Source organism: Solanum lycopersicum, chromosome 10 (assembly GCF_036512215.1).
Source record: "Solanum lycopersicum chromosome 10, SLM_r2.1".
NCBI classification, from domain to species: domain Eukaryota; kingdom Viridiplantae; phylum Streptophyta; class Magnoliopsida; order Solanales; family Solanaceae; genus Solanum; species Solanum lycopersicum.
Window position 1 is genome coordinate 42,771,495 of NC_090809.1, and position 9,327 is coordinate 42,780,821.

The window sequence follows — 9,327 nt, forward strand, 5'->3', positions numbered from 1 at the left end:
AGTAGGGCAACAGAGAAAGCTCGAGGGTTCATGAGTTTCAAAGAATGAATCCTCCTAGCTTCATCAATTCAAGCACTACTGAGGATCCGAAAAACTTTGTAAGAGAGTTTAAGAAGGTATTTGATGTGATGCATGTGGTTGGCACTGAGAGAGTTGAGTTAGTTGTATATCAACTGAAGAGTGTGGAAAAAACCTGGTTTTATCAATGGAAGGATGGTAGGTCTGAAGATGCACCACATCCAAGTTGGGCTTGCTTTGAAGAAGCCTTCTTGGGGCGGTTCTTTACCCGAGAACTGAAGGAAGCAATGGTACGGGAGTCCCTTACCTAGAAAAAGGACTCCTTAGTGTTCAAAAGTATGTATTGAAGTACACCCAACTGTCTCGCTATGTTCTGAATATGGTGAAGGATATGAAGATCAAATGAGTTTGATTGTTGCCGGTTCGGGTCGTGCTTAAAGTAAAGAAGGTAGGGCTACAATGTTTATTTGTGACATTGACATATCAAGGCTAATATTCTATGTGCATCAAGTTGAATAGTAAAATATGGAGAATATATAGGAGTATCAAAACAAAAAGGCCAAGACCGGGAATGAGTTTGGGCAATAGAAAGGTGGTTCGAGTCGACCAAAACATCAGAAACAGAAGGGGGATGCACAATTATCTGCTAGTTCATATGTGCCCAAAAATAAATGTGAGTACAATGGGAAGAATTACAGAGTTAAACATTCCTACTCACAGGGTAGTGTGGCGCGGGGAGGTGGTAAGCCACCTTCCTGCGCCCAGTATGGCAAAAATCACTTTGGTGTTTGAGATGAAGGCTCCGTGGGTTATTTCAAGTTCGGTAAGACAAGGCATTTCACGAGAGAATGTCTAAGAATAAGAAATGTGGTATTAATGGGGTCAATAAAGCTTAATATTCATCAGCTGCTCCACATGACATGGCTGCACCTAAGGGAGGAAAATATGGTGCTGGCGGAGGAACACATCGCTTGTATGCTCTCAATAATCGCCACAAACAAGAGAATTTGCTAGAAGTTGTCACTGGTATGATTCGAGTCTTTGATTGTACTATTTATGTATTGTTAGACCCTGGATCGAGTTTATCTTTTGTAACTACTTATGTTTATATGAACTTTGAAAATTCTCCTGAGCAACTTAGCAAACCATTCAGTGTTTCCATACTAGTTGGTAAAGCATGCTAGCAAAAAAAGTCTATTATGATTTTCCTATTTATATCAATCACAAGAGTACCATGGTTAATTTAATAGAGTTAGAAATAGTAGCTTTTGATGTCTTTCTAGGTGTGGACTGAATTTATGCCTTTTATGCATCAATAGATTGCAGAACTCAAGTGGTCAAGTTTTTGATTCCTAAGTAACCAATTATAGAGTGGAATAGAAGTTCATCAGTACCTGAGGGTCGTTCCCTCTCGTACCTAAAGGAATTGATGTTAGTTTCCAAGGGGTGTATCTATCACTTAGTCCAAGTTAATCACTCATGTTCATAGGTACCTTCTCTTCAGTCAGTTCCAATAGTAAGCGAGTTTCCAAAAGTCATTCCTGATGATCTAACCGGAGTCCCTCCCGAAAGGGAGATAGACTTCGGCATATACATTATTCCAGATACTTGTCTTATCTCTGTTCCACCATACATGATGTCACCAGCAGAGTTGAAAGAGCTAAAAGAATAATTGAAAAGTTAGTTGGATAAAGGTTTGATTAGACTAAGTGTATCACCTTGGGGCGCTCCGTCTTGTTTGTGAGAAAGAATGATGGCTCGGTTAAAGGTGAATAGACTATCACCAATAGAGTAAGGTCACCATCAACAATAAATATCCTCTTCCAAGGATAGATGATCCTTTTTATCAACTTCAAGGAGCTTCTTGCTTTTTCAAGATTGACCTTAGATTAGGTTATCATTAGTTAAAAGTTAGGGAATGTGATATTCCCAAGACAACTTTTAGAACAAGGTATGGGCATTATGAATTTTTTGGTATGTCCTTTTGTTTGACTATTGCTCCTGCAACATTTATAGATCCTATGAACAAAGTCTTCAAACCTTATTTAGATATGTTTGTCATCGTCTTAATTAAGGACATACTGGTTTATTCAAGGAATGAAGAAGATCATGGTAGTCACCTCAGGATTATTCTGCAATCTCTAAAAGATAAGGAGCTATATGCCAAGTTCTCAAAGTGCGAGCTTTGTCTTATGTCTTTGGAATTCTTAGGCCACATAGTTTTTGGTGATAGGATTAGATTGACACTCGGAATGTAGAAGCAGTTAAGAGTTGGCCTGGACCCACAACTCCAATAGACATAAGGAGTTTCTTGGGTTCGGCTGGCTATTATTGTAGATTTCTTGAAGGTTTTTCATCTATCTCACCTTCTTTGACCAAGCTAACTAAGAAGACAATCAAGTTTCAATGGTCTGAAGCTTGTGAGAAAAGCTTTCAGGATTTGAAAAAGAAATTGACTACCGCTTCGGTTTTGACCTTACTAGAGTGTACTCATGGTTTTTTGGTGTATTTTGATGCATCAAGAGTGGGCTTGGGTTGTGTGTTGATGTAGAATAGCAAGGTTATATCTTATTTCTCAAGACAATAGAAGGTTCATGATAATATTTATCCAACCCATGACTTGGAATTGGCTACAGTAGTGTTTGCTTTGAAGATATGCGCCACTACATGTATGGTGTTCGTGTTGACATATTCAATGGTCACAAGATCCTCCAATATGTAGTTCACTCAGAAGGAACTCAATCTTAGACAAAGGAGGTTGTTAGAATTGTTTAATGATTATGACATGAGTATTCTTTACCACCTAGGTAAGGCTAATGTGGTTGTTGATGCCTTAAGCAGGTTGTCCATTGGTAGAAACGCTTATGTTGAAGAAGAAAAGGGGGAGTTAGATACAAATTTGCACAGACTTTCACGTTTGAGAGTCAGACTTTTGGATTTTACAAAAGATGGAATAGTAGCGACCAATGAGGTCGAATCATCATTAGTATCTAAGGTAGAAGAAAAGCAAGACCAAGATCGCATACTGCTTGATTTGAAGGCAAGTGTCCATAAGCAAATAGTACTGGCTTTTTAACAAAGGGAGATGGTGTGTCGAGGCAGACTATTTGTATTTAAGTTGGATGGACTCTAAGAGAGGATCTTTGAGAAGGCTCATAGCTCCAGATATTCCATTCATTTGGGTTCCACAAAGATGTACCACGATTTAAGATAGGTGTATCGGTGGGAAGATATGAAGAAAGATATTGTTGAGTTTTTTGTCAAGTGCTCAATTGTCAGCAAGTGAAAGTAGAGCACCAAACACCTGGAGGTTAGGCTCATACTATAGAACTTCTGCAATGGAAGTGGGAGATGATTAATATGGACTTCATCACAGGCTTTTTAAGATCTCACAGGCAACATGACTCTATTTGGGTGATTGTCAATAGAATGACAAAATAAGTCCATTTCTTGCCATTAAAGACTACCTACTCGACAGAGGATTATGATAAGTTGTCCTTCAAGAGGTGGTGAGCCTTAATGGGCTCCCGATCTCCATTATTTCATATATAGGTGCACAATTCACTCCTCGGTTCTTGAAATCTTTCAAAAAAGGTTTGGGTTCAAATGTGAATTTAAGCACTGCTTTTCACCCTCAGACTAATGAACAAGCAGCGCGTACTATCATGACCTTATAAGATATGTTTAGACCTTGTGTGATTGTCTTCAAAGGAAATTGGGATGGTCACATGCCTCTCATTGACTTTTCTTCCAACAATAGCTACCATTCGAGCATCTAAATGGATCCATATGAGGCTCTGTATGGGAGAATATACATATCTCCTATTGTGTGGTTTGATGTTGATGATGCAGGGTTGATAGGACCAGATCTGGTTCACCAAGCTATGGAGAAGGTGAAAGTAATTCAAGAAAGTTTGAAGATGGCACAGAATTGCCAAAAGTCCTACACAGATGTTAGGAGAAGTTGATTGGAGTTTGAGGTGGATGATTGGGTATATCTAGAAGTTTCACCCATGAAGGGTGTTATGAGGTTTGGAAAGAATGGAAAACATAATCCCCGGTATATTGGACCTTATAGAATCTCCAGGAGAGTAGCCAACGTATAATATGAGTTGGATCTACCCAAAGAGTTAGTAGCGGTTCATACGGTATTCAATATTTCTATGATGAACAAGTGTTTGAGAGATCCTTCATTGATTGTACCAACTGAGGATGTTGGGATTAAGGATAACTTATCTTATGAAGAGGTTCTGGTCTAGATATATGATCGTCAAGTTAGCAAGTTGAGAACTAAGAAAGTTGCATCAATCAAAGTCCTTTGGAGGAATTAATTTGTTGAAGGAAGCAACAAGGAAAGCTAATGAGGATATGAAGAAGAGGTATCCACATCTCTTTGAATACAGAGAGAATGCAGATCAAGGTAATAAATTCTGTTCTTAGCGTTTGGTAAGACTATGTGTAAGCATGTTATTACTTGTTTTGGTTATTGTGTGCTGAAAGGATGTTACTACCCTTAGCTTAGTGAAAGAGTTCTCACACTACAAAAGGAACCTCAATTACCAAAAGAAAAATTTGTTGGTAAACTGATAAAAACGGTTGGCAAATTGAGTTACCCATTACATGTAAATTTATAGTAATCCGTTGCTAAAAAGCTCATCGTTAAATATTACCAACTGAATTTAATTTGTTGGTAAACTTACTAACCAAAAATCAGTTGGTAAACACCCAATGATGTTATTACAAAATTTTTAAATATGACCTTAAAATTTTCGTTGGTAAATTTACCGACTAGCTTTTAGTTGGTATATCGTTAGTACCTTTTCTAACGAATTGAAAAGGAGTTAGTAAATTATTTTCTTCATTTTTAGATTCATACATTGGTAATTGGCTGGTAATTTTAGTAACAAAAAATTGTGTTGGTAATTTTCCAATATATTTTAAATACTTTTTTTATTTGTTTTTGATTTTCCATCTGGTTTTCAGTACCATCGTTGGAGCCTGACTAAATCTTGATTCACATCGAAAAGTCCCACTTTGGGTGGTAAATAAATACCTAACAAAGATGATTATGTACCCAACGGGAATCGAACCTGAGATCTCTTAGTTGAGGATGCAGGAGTACTTACCACTACACACCCTTGTTTGTAATAAATTTTAAATACTTAAGTATGATTATTTTTTTGGGTAATAAATTTACTATATTAGTTTATTGATAATATATCATTCAAGTTCATTGTTAGCTTCATAATTGATTGACAATATATTCAAAATATCATTAACTAAATGATTATTCAATAGTAAAATAGCTGTTAATATATTGGATTTAAAAATCTAAGAACACGAATATAAATACGAAAATATTAATAAATTTTATAAATCATGTTTGAATGAAACAATGCAAAATCTATGATAATAAGTTAAATTAAACTCAATATGACACATATTATTATTTTTTAAAAAATAATTTGAGCACGTTTACAAAAAATATTGATCAAATCAAAATTTTGGCCAAAAATTAAAACGCCTAACAACACAAACTTAAAATGAAAGTCTCAAAACCTGACACAGCCATAATTTAATATATAAAAATGTTCTTTAGAAGCTATTTGAACTCACAAAATTTTCGTTAGAGAATGTTTACAAAAATATTAAGGAAAATCAAATTTTTGTCAAATGTTAAAAATTAAATAACCTAACGATACAAACTGAACATGAAAAACCTCAAAAGTCAAATCAGTCATCCTATAAAGTGACAAATGACCTTTCATAGCTAACCACGCCAAAGATATTCAATTTTGAGCATGTTTCCCCAAAAAATTGACCTAAATCAAATTTTAGTCAAAAGTTAAAAGTTAAAACGCTTAACGACACAAACTGAAAATAAGTCTCAAATCCTGAACCAACATTCCTATGAGATCAAAGCTGAACTTATGTGGCTAACTGCAATGACAAAATTTCAATTTGAGCATGATTACAAAAAAATATTGACTAAAGTGAAATTTTTGCGAAAACTTAATAGCTAAAATATCTTACGACATAAACTCAAAACGGAAGCCTCAAAATCCAAACCCTCTATCTTATTACATTAAAAATTACTTTTTGCAACTGTTCTTGTCTTGGTTCGTTATTAAATATATTGACCAAAGTTAAATTTTTGAAAAAAAATATTCTTTAAAACACCTAACGGCACAATGTAAAAATGAACGGCTCAAAACTCAAACCAACCATCCTGCTAGATAAAGCTTTGGATTTAATTATGCTAACAAAATTCTCATTTGAGCACATTTCGACAAAAAATTATCAAAGAGAAATTTTGGCCTACACCTAATGGCACAAACAAAAATTAAAGCCTCAAAACATGAACCAACCTTCCCATTAGATAAAAACGACGTTTCAAAACTACTGACACTGACAGAGTTCTAATATGAGCATGTTTACCAAACATATTGAATAAAGTCAAATTTTGGTTAAAAGTTAAAAGTTAAAACGCCTAATGACACAAACTAAATAAGAAAGCCTTAACACTAGACGATGATTTACAAAAAAATTTAACTTCAATTGATAATTTACCATGGTTAAAATATAGTTTAGTAACTAATAACTTACCACTTAATTTTATTTTATCAGAGTTTGTAATATTTACTATTCAACTAAACATTCATATGTAATATTACCAACTAATAATTAATTTGTTGGTAAATTTTACCAATTGATATTGCCAACTATTTTAATGATGTTAGTAATTTACTAACTACAATCTTTATTTGTTGGCAAAATTTCCAACTAATTTTATATTGGTTGAAAAGTTGACCAATAAATTACATTTCGTTACTAATTTACCAACACATTTATATTTTGTTGGTAAATTTAGCTACACAATCTTATTGTTGGTAAATGTTTGGTTAGTAATTCATTGGTAATATGTTAATAAGATTATAAACATTTTTTTGTCATATTTACCAACCAATATATACTTCGGTTGTAATATTACAAACCAAAGGTGTGCGTTAGTAATATTTCTGTTGGTAATCCATTGATAGAACGTTTCTAAATTTGACGCCATTTTTTCCCGCCGTATTAACAAACTAAAATACTTGGTTAGTAAGATTTATGTTTGTAATCTGTTAGAATTTCGTTGTTATGTTTTAAAATATTATTCGGTTAGAAATATGTTGGTAATCTGTTCGTAGATTACTAACCAACTTAAGATGTTAATAAAATCGTTTGGTAATTTGAGGTTCTTTTGTAGTGCCATTTGAGGACGAATGTTCCCAAGGGGAGATATAGCAACATCTAGTAACTTCAAATAGTTAAGAACAGGATAAGAAACCAAGAATGGGTTGTAACATGTTGTAGTCTTGTTGATTCGTATTTCTGTGCTGTTTTACGAGTCTAAACTATTGGGCAATGAAGTATTTAGTGATCCCAATTGTTTGGGGAAAGATCAATGGATGTTTGGGAGGTTTAGATTTGAAAACCGTAGAAGAAAAGTCGGAAGACCCGTCTGACAATCCCTGTAGCGCCGCGCATACAAGAGCGCCTGAGGATAGACTCTGTCCACCAGGATCTAATGCGCCTGAGGACAACCTTTGTCAGTCAGGATCTGGATCTCTGCGCCTCTCAAAGCGCCAAGGTCATCTGGAGTTACCATTTCTCCCCCACTTTTTCATACCAATTCCTAAGATAAGTATCTATCATTCCTAGTTGATTCCAACACTCTAAAGTACATCAGAATATCATGAAATCATCCACAAACATAAGATCGTGATCCTTGAATCCATAATCCAATTCAAGGAAAGTTAAGATCAAAGTCAAAGAAGTTATGATAAAAAGTTTTAAAGTTAAGAAGCAAGCCAAAGTTAGTTCCTTAAGTTTCCAAGAGTCTTTAACAAACCTTTTAAACTGTGTTCTAAGGGTCAAGTTACAAGTTCAGTAATAGTAAGGAGTTGATTTATTCACAAAAGTTATAAGGGGATTAAGTAATCCCTAAAATTTACCATTATTTTCACATTTAAACAAGTAAAGAGGTTTCGAGCTAGTTTTCAGACAGAGGTAATAGATTTATGAAATGAAGCAAGCAGGGATACTATGATTTCCAAAGAAGCTAAAAAAAGCTAAGTTTTGATCACTAATCTCAAACCACAGAATCAATAAGTTTTAAAAACATAAGAGCTAGTACTTTTTTGGAGTAGTACTGGGCACCGTTATGGGGATGCGAGTTTCGGATTAACGCAAGTCTATATGAAAACTATGTAGGCATCATGGGTAGAAAAGGGTCATACTTTTTAGGTGAATCCTTTTCACAATTTACTGGTGGATCCATTAGGCAGTTCAGGTCCTATACCCTGACAAGGTTAGGATGGCAGCACAGTGTGGGTCGAGTAACAATGTATCGTCGTTATAGCTCTTAAGTGATTGTTGTCCGCTAAAGAAGCTCCCATAGAAGTATTGTATTTTCATATACATCAGTTATTTTTACTTCTATATACATCTCAAATATTATTTCTATACTTGTATTAAGAGTTTACACCTTTTTTTTAGTCAGAGGATATTTATATTGCAATTACTTTTATACTTTATATATTGAATAAGAGGTAGTCGATCATGAGTTAAATAGAGCCAAGGTAAGTGTTGTTCTTACTCCTTATCAAGCTTAAGTTGTTTTTTAGCTTGCCATGTCGCATACTCGTATATGCAATGTACTGATGCCAGTTGGACTGCAGTGTATCATGATGCACACACAGATAACGAGGATCCAAATCCAGAACATCGTTTATCTAGTAGAGCACTCTAGAGTCAGTTGGTGAGCCTCCTTGTTTTCTAGAGTACCCATTTTATTCCTTTCTAATTTAGTTAATTAGGATGTTGTGGCTTCTTTCCCAACATCGATCTTAGTTATTAAACGATTCATATATAGAAAGTTAGTTAGATTGTTCATCTGATGTCTCTTTAATTCTTCATTACAGTTGTTTTAACTTTGAGATTAAAGTGTCATTTTGGATGGATTATTTTATTTTGATTATTTTCCCTTGATAATGTTCTTACTGTTCATATTAAGTTGAGTTAAGTCTTCTGCTGAGTTAAATAAGTCAGAAAAAGGGTTCGTTCGAGGTTGGCAATGGTCACCTAGTGCGAGTCCCGCTCAGGGTGTAGTCTGGAGGCGTGACACGAAGAAAAAAGAAAGTATGAATTTCTTTTGTTGATGGCAATAATAAAGTGAGATAATGAAGAGAACCTATGTTAGTCCAAATAAACAATCATGAAAGTAATGACTGAAATAAACTCAAAAGAAGATGAAGAATAGAAGAA